Source organism: Dermacentor andersoni, chromosome 4 (genome assembly GCF_023375885.2).
Source record: "Dermacentor andersoni chromosome 4, qqDerAnde1_hic_scaffold, whole genome shotgun sequence".
NCBI classification, from domain to species: Eukaryota; Metazoa; Arthropoda; class Arachnida; order Ixodida; family Ixodidae; genus Dermacentor; species Dermacentor andersoni.
This window is the reverse complement of record NC_092817.1, coordinates 118,091,991-118,107,368: the sequence shown is the minus strand read 5'-3', so window position 1 is coordinate 118,107,368 and position 15,378 is coordinate 118,091,991.

Here is a 15,378-nt window from a genome sequence, read left to right as displayed (position 1 = left end):
AACAAACTAGCGCCTTTGATTTCTCAATCTTCTAGCTCGTTTTTATCTATCTATTTATCTATCTATCTATCTATCTATCTATCTATCTATCTGTCTATCTATCTATCTATCTATCTATCTATCTATCTATCTATCTATCTATCTATCTATCTATCTATCTATCTATCTATCTATCTATCTATCTATCTATCTATCTATCTATCTATCTATCTATCTATCTATCTATCTATCTATCTATCTATCTATCTATCTATCTATCAAGAAGAATAATGAGAGCACGGAAAAATTATATGTGCCCTATCTTACTCTACACTCATAAACGGAGAAAATGCAGGAAACACGAGAAAAAAACTGGAGCAGAATGTCGAAGCAACTGCTTTCTGCGTGCATGCTGTGAAGGGCCACATAAAGTAGTTACTACCACGCATTGATTGGCAGCACCTGGAGAAATGATGACGATAAAAGATGTAATCATAATGGCTATGGCAAAATCATGACTATGATGAAGTTGACGGCGACTAAGACATGACGACGACGACGGCACTGAGACGGCGATGAGCAAGAGCTTCGTTCGCAAGAGGAACGCCGAAAATGATGTTTCCGGCGAGAACTGTGTTACCGCGATCAAAAATTTACGTTCAATGCTAGAATATCACTTTCTGTAGAGAGTGCCTGGCGACTAATCTTAGAAAAATGCTAGACCCCTCTACGAGATTGGTGATCGAGACGAAAACTACGATAATTCTTTAAATGAAAACTCTTCTCTATTGGTAACCTCGTTTCTCGCAAAAAAAAAAAAACCGAATGCGGAGAAATTTCTTCACAAAGATAAACGAAATGAGTGGCTACTGCACGAATAGAAGGACAGTTCCACTGCAGCACGTCTAAGGTCCCCATGTTGACGATTCACCGGCAGTATTAACTGCAGTCTGTAGAATGCCATCTTTTAAGAAATTAACATTTGATAGGTTGTCATTTTGACTCTTTTACTTTTTAGTTTATAAAGGATATTAGTTCTCGAGGAGTATAGAGAATCACGATGTTTCCCGTTCAACGTGAGATACAGAAGGTTAAATGTAGTTAGGACTGCCGGTCGAGACCTCTGTCTATAGACCTTTGTCTATATTCTCATGAGAAACTGTAATCCCAGAAACTTCACTTGGTTGTGACATCTGAGCAGTGAGAATTTCCCCAGTGATCTCCGAAAGGTTCAAAAAAAGGTGGTCAATTCTTTTGCCGTAGCTTTCTCCACTGCAGCAGCTACCTCACCAAGAGATGCATCCGTAGCTTTTGAGTGACGTGCAGCAGCTTCAACGTACCCACATGACTTCTCTAACACCATAGCCCGAGCCTCACGATGCCAACATCGCTTTCATTCTACAACATGTAGAATTTCAAGCTCTTGGTCTCTCGCAGGACATTTGAAGCAGTTCGCAGGTTGGAAACCTTCGCACAAAAAGCATCGCTCGATCTGAGAGGGGATCGTGGCCTTCTCCACAAATGCGGTACGAATGAACCGATCTACTTTACTTTGCTTTAGCGCAAGCTAAAACGTGTGTGTGTGCGCTGTGTGTGTGTGTGTCACACACACACACGCACGCACACACACACACACACACACACACACACACACACACACACACACACACACACACACACACACACACACACACACACACACACAGCGCTGTGTTTGTCAGGTGTGCCGTTCTGTTGTCCTTGTTCAGCTTGCGCTACAACGAAATAAGATATGCCGTACCAACAAGCCCCCAGAGCTATCCGAGGCGATCTACGTTCCTTAACACTAGGGCCATATCGGCAACACTTAACGCATTGCAGGGGGTGGGGGAACTACCCAAACCCTGTATATTAAAGGTCATGCCTTGATCTCTGACAGCCTGGTTGTGCCTGCAAAAGTGACAATTACCAACTCTGTGGGGACTCTTTGATTCTCAGAAACTCGTGAACATCGGCAGACGGATATGGCAGCTTCCATGGAAAAGATGTGCAGCACCTCGGAAGCACATTTACACGCGTCGGCTCCTCGAGCCCCTTAACGCAAGCTAGACTAGCAGTTATAAAATTGGCAGTGACTTAGCTCGGCTATGCCAAGATATATATACGTAGCGAAAGCTAAGGCATGGCATGGTTAGCCTTGGTTAATCTCGATTGCAAGTCAAGGTTAGTCTGGTTATCTAGCTATGTTACGGCATTTAGCCAGTCGTTCGGCGCGCTGTTCCTGTGTTTCTTGGGCGATTCGTTTCCTCTTCATCTCGTTCCGATGTCGATTCCAGGCCTCCTCCTGCTTGTTGTTGCCGTCCATACTGCCACCTCAACTGTGGTTGCGGCGCTTGCTAGCTCGCCTTTTCAATCCTCCGACAAGTTATCAGGCATGCGATGCAGCTCGCGAAGCAAGCGGAGGCGAGCGCTACGATGAGGAACGTGGTTTGACGAAGAACGTGGTGTGACGTCATGTGCCTCCTCGCAGCACGGCCATGGTGAAATCGCAAGTTCGCGGCCAGTAAAGCTTTCGCTTTAAAAGGGCTCACCGGGTGATTCACGAACATTCCGCAGTTCATCAGGTCGGAGACACAGGTCTGGTCTGGCAAACAACATAGAATGCACCCTGTGCCAAATTTTCGGACATCGTAAGTGCTCTGGAAGTGCGGGGTAGCTTTCCGGAGCTATTCTTGAATTGTTTTTGGATTTTTCGCGTGGATGAATCCCCCATTGATCGGCACTAGGGCAACTGGAACGCTGCCAATGTCACTGCGCGAAAAAGCCTCCATAGGGATATCATCATTAGCGGGAAGGGAACCGTCTAGAAGTAACACTGCTGGTCTGGAGAAGAAAAAGATACAAGCAACTCACAATGAGATTAACCAGATTATAAGAGGAAAATACTAAACGAACCTAAGAACAGATAAACCGCCCAATACTTGACCATTACCCCACAACACGAGGCTTGGGGCTTGGAGAGAGCGTCTCTAGAACACCAGATTAAGAGCGGGAGCGCCACTCACTTTAGCGTCGAAGAGCGCTCTGTAACCGACCGCCGCGCAGTTACTTCGTTGTTGACAGAATACGACGGCGGACGTGAAATGTACGATAAGGTGTGCTAATCATTGCGCCAATCAATTAAAGACTCGTGATTAGCTCTTGAACCAATGCACTTCAGCGGTGCATTGAAATGAAGAAATAGAACTGACCTCTTTGTACACGTCATTTCAACGTTTAAATTAGAACAATTTCTATTACCGTCGAATTTTTAAGTTATGAATCTTCATATGCGTGCAAAATCGAAACTCAAACGCTGATTAGAGCATGAAGCCAAGCTCACAAAGGGACGTCCTTGGTTCTGAACACAAGTGGTGTTCTAGAAACGCTACAGCGTCATACGGTAGACTGGTAAATAAGGGTAATGGAGAATATATAAAATACTAGCACTAACAAAACAGATTTGTTCCAAGGGGGTGCTAGGAACGTTAGAGGAAGTTCTACTTGTACAACTGACTGCGTTAATTGGACTGCTTATTGTATTATCATGCGTGCGCTGGTACCTGACAAATAACGAATTAGGAACGCGCGTCTAAATAAAAGAAGAGTTCTAATATGGTCTGCGTCGAAGAAATGAGCAACTCTGAATAAAAGCGCTTAAGTGCAATCCAATTATGCAAGAGCAAAAGGAAAGTCTCAAAGAACGAAATTACGATTGCTGAAGCTAGTTTACACTTCTGCGACAATCACCTGCGGTTCACTTCTCTCCACGAGACATTCGTAAATTCTCGTTGCACTCTTGTTGGAATATTCCGCTGCAACATTTTAGATGCGGCCAAAATTTTCTACCAGGAAACGCCACTGAAAGTGCTCGTAGCGGTTAATGCTTTCCTTTCTAGAGAACAGCATGTAGGCTGACAGGCACTGTTTAGTCAGCGCTTCATTGTATCAAACTCTCTACAAAGAAAACAACAGGCGTTATCATTAAAACTAGTGAGAAAATGGTGGTGATTCCACTCACAGGGGCAATCAGTGTTTCACAGTCATTGGCTCTATGTACGTTCGCGCACGTGAACCTATAGGTAGAACATTTGACTATGACATAAAAGACGCTGGTTCTAATCCAACCTCTTTAAACCTTTCTTTTTTATTGAAGAGGCCGCAAACTAGATGAAACATAAACCTACCTACAGCGACGTGTAGGTAAGAGGCCAAGAATGTATTGCGTTAGAACTTGCATGCCTATAACTACAAAAACATTGGCTCGCGTTCTCGCAACACAAAAAAAAAATGTGTTAGTGAGGAGCGCGAGACAGCTCTCGAGCATTAGTGTGGCTATATCAATGCCCCTCATGTGCTTCGCCAAGCAGAAAACTCGGGGCCTCACGATTGCGTGCGGTACAGGCGTATAATTTGACGCCTCTGTCCTGATATAACGTTAGGCTATCGAGACCATGGCCCTGGTACGTGTACGCAATACTCACCGCCTTTCAGACTGTTATACGAACGGCAAGGCGATTCCACTGAGCTAGAGTGGATGAATCCATGAAGCTTTGCTCGTAAAACTGCTTCGTGGCCCGTGAGAGTAAATGTCCTGGTAGGGCGCAGGCAGTGGCCTTCAGTTCGTTCCGATGGGTAGTAAACTCGTCGCGTGCCAACTGTAGCAGGAACTGCAAACAGCCGCAATACGCCGCTGTGGTTGGTGCTCACAATCGGTCGTAATCACGATCGCGATCGACGAAATCGGTATTAGGCTACGCGTGGTGCTAACGGGGATGTTATTTAGTGCAATTTACTGCGTTCATTTGTTCATTCATTTACTGCGTTCGTTGAACACGTGCGTCTGGTCGAAATCAAGGAAATCGCCCCCCCCCCCCCCCCCCACACACACATCATAATTACTCGCTCTTTCAATTCTTTATGTCACTGCTGGATACTCTTCTAACTTGCCGTACAAGATGACCATGATTCACTTCCTGGATCGTTCCATATCCGACTTCGCACAAGCAGCGCTGGATTGGTGCTGGTTAAGTCATCGTGAAACGAAAATCGCGCAAGAAAACGTGGTAGGTTTCGCGGGAAGCAGAAAAATAAAGAGAGAGAGAGAGAAAAAAATAGACATGCCAGAGTACGCAATCTGATTTTGCCCCTTGCTCTTATTCTGACTAACTAGTCCGAAGTGCTCTAGCGTTAGTCTCGACACTGTCGGACTGATCAAAGAACGCAACATCGTACTCAGTCATTGGCACTTAAGGAGCGCAAGTGATTTAGTGGAAGCAGAAGTTGAGCTTGCAGAATGGCGAGTAAAAGAGCAGCGACAATGATACTATCTGGCAGGAAATAATCAAAAGTAAGAAAGGAAAAGTGCACTGATGTGAACGATAAGGAAGCGGCAGCGAACCAGTAGCGTGTGATGGAATAAATGATGAAGGCTTTCGAGCATGTTCTCTCTTACGTGAAAGTTCCGCTTTGTCGGGTAATCAGTGCGGCAGGCTGGGTTAGTTTCAGCACTATTTCCTGGTTTTGGTTTACTTTACCCAGACCAAAGGAGCCACACGAGTGTCTGTGATTATTGGTTACCGGACAGGGAGAAACGCATGAGCTGTAGATACAAGACAGTTGAATTATTGGTTTGTTGATAGTAATATAAGTGGTGCTTGTTACTAGGTTGAGAAGAAGACAACCAACTAACAAACGCAAAACCGAAACGAAACGCGAACGGTAGCACATGTAAATAGCCCAGTGCGAAAGAATGGAGAAGATTCGTTTACAAGGACGTTGCTGGAATACTAAGCTGATTGCAAAAATGGACCGGTTCAGGCCGTTGCATTGAACGCAGATTCAAGTGTGGAAACGGAAGCTTGTAGGCATTCGAAGTGAAGCATACCGAGACTTCAAGTGGCAAACGAATTCGCCTCCACAACAGGCTGATGTTGTATCGCCGGCTCTAGCGCGCGTCCGAAGGCTGTGTGAGCAAATAGGAATGGTGGAATACCATTAGAATAGTTAGTTGCTTGAGACGGGCTTGCATCCAGCAACAACCTCCCCCCCCCCCTCTCTAAGGTAGACGTGGTGTACTCGGCCAAAACTAAAAATAGTGAATGAACGAAGGTACTGAGCCAATAGTAACACTTTCATACTACAAGCAGTAGAATGGCGCACATGACGCAATAACTTCGCTGCAAACCAAGGCAATGGAAGAATTGACATGTGAACTGCATTAAAATGAAGCAACGGGCGCAGTCCTTCGTCAAAACACGACCGATTACGCCAACAGTTACTGAGTCAAAAAATGAACCATGTCCCACAACTGCCATTCTGTGGAAAAAAATCTGCAGATATGTTCCCAACATTGGACTGTGGAAAAGCTTGCTTTACCGGACGAAAACATGATCCGTGATCGAGGATATCTTGTTAAACGGTTGTAAGCAACGCTAAATTTAGGGTAAGCAACACTATCATTTCTGGGTTGAGTGCGTCGTCGTAATGTTTGATAACACAGCCTCACCAACCACGAAATTCGACGGTCATAACGTTTTCCAAATTTCCACAGCACGTCTAACTTTTCTATTTGCAAATCGCACGACGTGGGGCTTGCTGCTCCTCACATTGCCCAGAGGTCTCCATTTTCTCCAAGCTGCCCCTGTTTGTTTTTATATCCAAGAACGTTTATCACACATGGCGCCCGGAGAGAAGCGTCTTCATTGCGCGCCAGCTGGCTCAGTGATCAGCATTTTTATATAACTGATATAAAGTTGACATTGAAAGAGCAGAAAAAGAAATGCGAGCAACCCTTTCACACCATGATGTGCTTAGCAGTCGATCCAGATGTGATTGAGCTTGTTTACCTTCATTTTCGAAGCCAATATATGTGACGTTCATGGAAGAATCCTAGTGTCTTCATAAAACACACACAAGAAACACGCAGTATAAAAGGAAGGCCGTTCCTCCCCCAAATACACCGAGGAACTGTTTAAGCAGACATAAGCTATTCATTAAGATAGCATAACGCTTATGAACATCGTCAAGCGCATGGACATTTTAAGCATTGCATTTATCGAACAAAATTACTTCGTTCTGGCCTGGTATTATAGCGACTGTCCGATTTAATCAGCCAACCGATTCATTTGGTCGGCAAACTAACTCATGAATAGACTCATCCACACTCCGACCGACTTTTCAGTATGAGCCTGATCGAGTGAGCCATATGGTACGGCAAAACTTCATTCTAGTCTAGAGGACGAAGACGAAGTGTCTTTCAGGCAGAACGCCGGCTCTTCCAGCTCTACTCATTTTGTGAATTTCTTAGACTTTGCTAGCGGACTGCTATTTCCTCCTTAACTGCGATGGAGATGGAGCCTCACGCACGTCCGCCGGGCTCGGCAGTGCCCGCGGCGGCAGCCTCCAGGAAGCGCAACGGCACCGAGCGCGACACTGACAGCGACGACACCATGCAGTACTATGTCAGCAGTGAAGATTCTTGCGACGACACCTTCGAGCTGGTGCGGAGTCGCAAAGCAAAGCGAAGATTTCTCAGCGCATCATCGAATTCGAGTGAGTCCACCGTGAGATCTTCACGGAATACCGAGGAGCTCACCATCCTGTTCTCGCCAGTTCTCGCCAGTGACAACCTGAGACGCCTCAACAGGCAAGCCGTGTCTTCTCATCTAGAGGCGCTGGTTCCAAACGAAATCAAAGACATTAGGGTGAACACCCGTAAGAACGTGCTAGCTATTGACGTAGAACACGCGGCTGCGTTGGATTCCTTGCGCAAGGTCACGGAACTTGGCGGGATGAAAGTCCGCCCTTATATTCCGCTCGGCAAACAAGTCCGTACTGGCGTAATTTACGATGTTGACGAGACCACCGTCGACTCCGATCTGTCAATCTTAAGCAAGCCAGCTACGGAAAACACCATCATCACAAACGCGTTTCGTCTCGGCACGTCACGGTGTGTGAAGATCATATTTAAGGGCGAATCCCTCCCATCGCACGTAAAAGTGGGCCACTTCCGACACGCAGTTCGCCCCTTTATACCAAAACCGCTGCAGTGCTGGAAGTGCAAGAAGCTTGGCCATGTGAGTAGTGTGTGCAATAACACTACCGTCTGTTCTCGCTGCACTGGGCCCCACACCACAAACACGTGCGAGGCCAGTGTGCTGAAGTGCCCAAACTGCAGCGGCCCTCACGATGCATCTTCGAAGGAATGCCCTTTGATTCGAAAGGAAATGCAAATATTGAAGAAAATGGTTAGAGACCACTCGTCTCACCGAGAAGCAGCAGCATCTATTAAGCGACGACGATCACGTCGCCGACGTCGATCAAGAGCCTCCAAAGCCTCTGCAGAACGCCACACACGTATATTACCACCCACTCTTCCGCCCAGGCCAAACGCAGTCAGCTCAAAGGACAAGGGTGCATCGAACAGCACGGCTGCTGACGCGTGGCCTGCACTCCCGAAGCTACATGCCCCTACTGAGCGAAATGATACTTCTACAGTATAGGGACACTTCGTCTGTTCCTGATAAACTGGCGGACCAAGATCAACAAATTGTTGTTATGATCAGCTCTCTGGTGAGTGCTATTCGTCTTCTACTGGACAAGCTACAGACGCCAACAGCTCGAAGTGCATTGCAAGTGCTGGATGCCATCAGTCCGGTTCTGGCGAGCCTTCAGAAGTCCAGTGCTTGAGAACTTCTACAGCAGAACCATGGCTCATCGACAACAACAAAGATCGTTCCCGGATGATGTGAGAAGTGCCTCCATATTCCAATGGAATGCGAGAGGCCTGAGGTCTCGTATTTCGGATTTCCGACAGTTCGTATTTGCAAACCATTTTCCTATACTGGTCATCTGTGAACCGAACTTATCAGCCTCCATAAGACTATCGGGATATGAATCTTTTCTTTCAAACACGTGTGTCCGTAGTAGTAAGGTTCTCGTTTACATTCGCAAGGACCTTACGTATTTTTCCCAACACGTAGCGCCACACGACGGTAACCAATACGTCTGTGTTACTGTGAAAAAGAAGCTGTCTTTTGCTCTCATTGGCGTCTACCTTTCCCCAACAAGTCAGTTTGATAGAAAAAGACTGGAAGATATTATGGCTGATACTCCCGGTCCTTGGATAATAACAGAGGACTTCAACGCTCACCACCATATATGGGGAAGCTCCAGGATAAATTCGAGGGGCAGGTCACTAGTATCCTTTGCATCAGGCCACAACCTGTGTCTTCTAAATGACGGAAGCCCGACATTTCTGCGAGGAACTACATACAGTAGCTGCCTTGACTTGACTTTGGTGTCACGTTGCCTGACTTTGAGCGTGCAGTGGTTCACTGATAATGAAACCCATGGAAGTGATCATATTCCGACCTGTGTGAGAATCGATGGACTAGACGCCGCATTACCGGTAGTCTCTCGCCAAATCGACTGGTCAGTCTTTCAAGATCACGTAGAAGACACATGCAAGACATGTATTGCACGCAGATTAGAAGACATAATCGCAGACGCTATGCAAGATTGTACACGCTGCTTCACACATCCATCAAAGCGTACAGAGAATGACATTGAATTGGAAAGGCTTCGTGCACTACGTCGCCGAGCTGAAAGGAGGTACAGGCGCACGAAGTCAATTCTTGACCTCAGAGAAGCTCGGCGCATGCAAAAGAAGATCAAACGCCGAATGGATAAGCTAGCGGATCAAAAATAGAAATGTTCTTGCGACTCACTAGACCCCCGCAAGCCATAGTCCTGCGTGTGGCGTACCCTACGGGGTCTTTGCTCAAGTCCCCAGCAACGACGCCCATTCAACGCCCTTGCTCTCTATCAAAACCGCCGCGAGATAGACGTCGCAGAGGAATTTTGTGCGAATGTCGCCGGCGGCACGGTTTTAGTCCCTGACATGGCTCTAGGCAACATCCCCAGCCCACGAGATGCAAGTATGGACGCTCCATTCTCTATGGAAGAGTTAGAAGCTGCTATGGCGCTATGTAGGGGTACGTCTTCACCAGGACCCGATGGCATAACATATACTGCTTTGCGCCACCTAGGCAGAGAAGCACGAATAGAACTCCTCAGCCTTTTTAATAGTTCATGGCAAGATGGTGTCGTCCCACAGGAATGGAAACGCAGCCGCCTGGTACCGCTTCTAAAAGCAGGAAAGTCACCGCTCGAACTGGCATCTTATCGGCCCATAGCTCTTGCCAGCTGCGTCGGGAAGCTCATGGAACGTATGATCCTCATGCGTCTCGAATGGTACCTTGAACACCATAATATTTACCCTGACTCTATGGCGGGATTTCGACGTGGTCGTTCATCGATTGACAGTGTCATCGATCTAGTATCATCTGTGGAACAACAAAAATCTCCGAAGCGATTATCAGTAGCGCTCTTTCTTGACGTGAAAGGCGCTTACGACAACGTTTCCCATCAAACCATTCTAGACGCACTTCTGACAATTGAACTAGGAGGGCGAGTATATCGATGGGTCAGTAACTACTTGACACAAAGGTCCTTGTTCGTACGAACGGAAGATGGTCCGACTACCGACCACTACACATGCCGAGGCGTTTCCCAAGGCGGTGTTCTAAGCCCTGTTCTTTTCAACCTCGCGCTTCTTGGGCTGGCCGAATCCCTACCGGAAACAGTGAGTGTTTCAATCTACGCCGACGACATCTGCATCGGGACATCAGCGGTCACTCGCCTGCAGGTTCGCGCACGGCTACAGAAAGCAGCAACACAGGCATCTGACTACCTTCACACACAAGGCCTTACCATCTCAACAGAAAAATGTGCATTAGTCGCTTTTACGCGAAAAACGATGACTCCTTATCCAGTATGCATCAATGGTCAGCCTATCTCCTACAAGAGAAATCACCGGTTTTTGGGCGTCATTGTAGACCGGGACCTCACTTGGAGCCCTCATGTTGCCCACTTAAAGAAGAAGCTCACATCTATTGTTCACGTCTTCAAGTTCATCGCCGGCAAAACATGGGGATCGTCAGTGGGCTCCATGCTACAGTTATATCGAGCACTGTTCTTCGGATTGCTACGCTATAGCTCCCCCGTGCTTGCTAAAACATGCAAGTCAAATCTTCGAGAACTTCAGAGCGTGCAGGCGCAGGCACTACGTGTTTTCCTAGGCCTCCCGCGCAGCGCCTCGACAGCTGGAACCATTATAATGGCTCAAGACCATCCGATCACGACTTACATTAGCACCGAAACGCTTAGAGCCCATGTTCGTCATGTTTCACGGATGCAGTCAAGCTCTCTTGCGTGTCTGCCAGAACGACGACCACAGGCGTCCTTCTCCAACGAGGTCAGCATCCATCGTGCCTCCTTACCATCGGGTTTCACACCCTCTGCACGTTCAACGTCAGCTTTGTGGTGTTTAAAACAACCTCAAGTGCGTCTTACGATTCCAGGGATAAGAAAGAAGACCGACCTGCCTACCTTGGCCTTGAAGCAAGCAGCTCTGGATTGTTTGCACACTTTCTACTTTGATCGAGTACATATATATACGGATGGCTCTTCGACTCAGAGCAGCTCCACCAGCGCAGTGGTTATACCATCCCGTTCACTAAGCATCCAATACAAGATTTCTCACTTGACAACATCGACTAGTTCGGAGCTTGTTGCCCTCCGAGGTGCCGTTGATTATATTAATAGCCAACCGGCTAATCGGTGGGCTATATTCTGCGATTCGAAGGCGGCCTTACAATGTCCTCTGGCATCTCTTCGTCGCGGGTCATGTGAACAACTCGTGTCGGAGATACGAGAAATGCACCATCACATGATCGCGAAAGGACACGACGTCGTGTTTCAGTGGCTGCCTGGTCATTGCGGTATCTCCGGCAACGACCTCGCTGACGAAGCTGCTAGAAAAGCTCACGAGGGAGCAACCCTTGTTTCAATACCTTTATCGCGGACCTACGCAGCCCAACACTTAGGCAAGCTAGCGCACTCTTTGACATTGGAGAAGTGGCACACACCTGAATTCACTCACCATCGCTTGCATTCCCTCGATCCCTCTATGCAACTGCGGATGTTACCAGGTCTTCCGCGAAATGAGGAAACAGTGCTGTGCCGCTTACGTTTGGGCGTCGCATTTAACAAATGCTTATGCATTTCTGATTGGAATGGCCGATAGCGCCGAGTGCAATGCCTGCGGTATCGAGGAAACCATAGAACACCTACTGTGCTACTGCCCATCTTATGAAAATGAAAGGCAAGACCTCTGCACAGCTCTCAATCAGCTAGATGGAAAGCCGTTCACCTTGAACAAGATCTTGGGATCATGGCCTCGCATATCACAGCTACACAAGGCCACAAAAGCGCTGCTGCGATATTTGAAAGCGACCGGATTGAGTCAGCGTCTGTGATCCGGACTGAGTGACCGACTGATATCTCCAGTGGACTTTCTCTCTCTATTTTTTTAATCTTTCCGTCCCCCTTTCCCTTTCCCCAGTGTAGGGTAGCCAACCGGGCTTAGTCCTGGTTAACCTCCCTACCTTTCATTTATCATTTTCTCTCTCTCTCTCTCTCTCATTCTAGTCCTTCGGAACGCCCGTCAGCATGTAGCGGGCAGCTTCCACGTCGGTACAGAAAGGCCGAGCCTCTCTGCTGCGTCGCGGGCCCGATGGACAGCCAATAACTGTGGTTCAAGATCAGGGCTGCTTACGGCAGCCTCCTATTTGGAGGACGTGACGCCGTCGCCGTCGCGTGACGCGAGGCACCGACATAGTATGTGTTCCAAGTGAGCTACGTCTGTGCTAGTCTCTAGAATTTTGATTGGTTTTCTTCCGATTGTGCCCCGCTGAGTGGAATTTTGGTGACACTTAGTGCGAATGAAACGTAAACAATTTTTTTTTTGCGAGTGACTGTGAGCGAGTTTTGTTTGGTATGCCCACATAAAAAAATGAGCAACTCTTCGCCTACCGGAAGAGGGGACTAAGTGAAGCTTGTCCTACGTGCACCTGACTTTCGTCATGGTTAGGTTACCCGCAGGTAACGATGTCGGATTCCTTCGGCCTCCCGCTCCCTCAGGCCGGGATCATCTAGTTGCTGTCGGAATGCCTGGGCTCGGGCGGCTGCCGCGGCTGGGTCAGCGCGCGGACGGCGAGACCTTTTACAGGCAAGTTGTCGCGGCCACAGTTGAAGACTGAACTGAACGAAAGCAAAGCTGGCACAGCGCGCGCGATGCCCTTTCCGGCCCTTTCCCTCTCCGCCGGAAGCGAAACAGCTCTGATTGGTTTCGCGCATGGCGTGAGCGCGCGCCTATGCAGCTGGAGTTCCTGCTAGTGACTCACGCTCTGGCACCGGCGCAGCTGTGAACTCATGAAACCGCCATTTCCCACAGCTGCTCTGCTGGGGCGAATGGTTTTTTTTTCCGTGACCACGACAACGCTATGAAAGCTTTTGAGCCAATACAAGGTTCCCTGGAAAACTTTAAAAAAAACGTCGCCAATATCGCGGTGACGGAGACAACGCAATGTGGCGTGCAGCGTACATCCCACGATCTGAAGTGAAGGCTCTAAAACGACGGTGGACGAAGAAGGAACACACACGCACACACACACACACAGGGTGCCACTTCCAACATTGTTTTATCAGGAAAAACGCCACTGATTTATACTAGGACCGATATCACAGTTTCACAGTGTGCATTCGCGTTCAGGTAAAGCAGTTCCTTGCGTGATAGTGATATGGATGCAACACTTACGCTGTTACCATCTGCTTCAGTGATCAGTTTGACCTCAATTATTAATCGAACCCATTTGTCATGGCTTCTGGCAACCACAGCGCAAGCGTGGCTTACATTTGCAATGTCGACAGTGAATTGCCAGGTGGGCCACCCTCTCATTGTTGGCCCGCGTACTTTCTACCACAATCTAAAGGAATCTCATAAACAACTTCTGCCTGCATATCTACATACAATCTACATATTTGTCATCGTGTTTAGTGACACAGGCCGGTGCCTTGCGGGAAAAAGGGTTGGTCATTTTACAGAGCTTAGACAGCTTGCACGGGGCACAAAACACGACATTTACGTTAGCTCGCTTTGCAATCTTTTTAAAATTATGCGACATGCGGTGTATGTAGGGTATGACAGCTACCTTTTCTTTTTCGCGGGATGACCCCGGGTCCCGTTGGCGTGTTCGCGACTTCTTCAGGATTGTTTCCGCTACGGACACTAAATTAGGTTGTCGGTAGCCTGCCTCTTCCAGGCGGTCAATCTGCTTAAAAAAAAACTCGCCACAGCTCGATGTGGGCAGAACTTCTTAAAAGCATTCAGCAAAAAAACATCCTAACGTCGTACATCCCACGAGGGCACGAAAAAAATGACAAGCTTGTGTGACCTCTGCGAATCACAACCCAATTTTCAGCTAGCTGTTTATTTCGAGCAACTGCAATTCAATTTCAGTAGCCGGCGATTAAATCACATGCTTTAAACCTTTGCCCCTACATCACTGGCCTTGTTCACGTAGAACGCTTTCGAACACTTTCTAAGGAATATTTATGAAGCCAATAATTCATCCACAACCACATTCCACACCCCATATACTTTGGCCTAACACTACCCCAATTTTCATTATATGTAATATTGATGACGCTTATAATCTCCCCCCCCCCCCACACCACGGGGGAGGGGCGTACATATTTTCATTGTTTGGAACAAACTGCTCTAGCGCACCGTATAGCTTGCATATGCAATTTACTGCTGAGGCCGTAGTTTCTTTCGGCACTTTAAACTATGTCTACATAGGTCCATACACTTCCCCCTGGTTTTAAACAATGACAAAAATGCGCTTTCTTTAGTTGACCGAGAACAACGCGGAAACGAGCTGACATAACGGATAAAAAAAGAAACTAAATGAAGGTTCAGTACATATTGGCAATGCTTATATTAAGGGGAGATGGAGAATAAGCCCTGTCCCATATTGCAATTGAAGGAATCCCCATTCCACCAAACCTCCTTTTTGTATATCGTTGTGATATCTCTGGCCATTAGTACACATAGCTGATAAGGGCCGTATGAAAGTTTCAAACACTTGGGTAGTAAATTTTTTTTCGAAAGCAGTATGTACCCTACCAGCGTCTGTCTTCGCACAGAAATTCCCAGTTTACGCTGTTTATTGGTAGCATTTGTAGTTTTGTCAGAGAAACGAGCTAAAACAAACATCTTCATAAACAGTCACAGCCTTCTGGGCCACTTGCGTACATTATTTTTTACCACTTTGAACTTTGCCTACACACCACTGATTATCTGGCCCCCTACGTTCACTAATAATAAACAAAGTGGCTGGTTTAGTCCACCGAGATCGCCGGGTAAACGTCGTAAAATGCATTGAAATATATAATAAATGAGAGTTTCAGAAA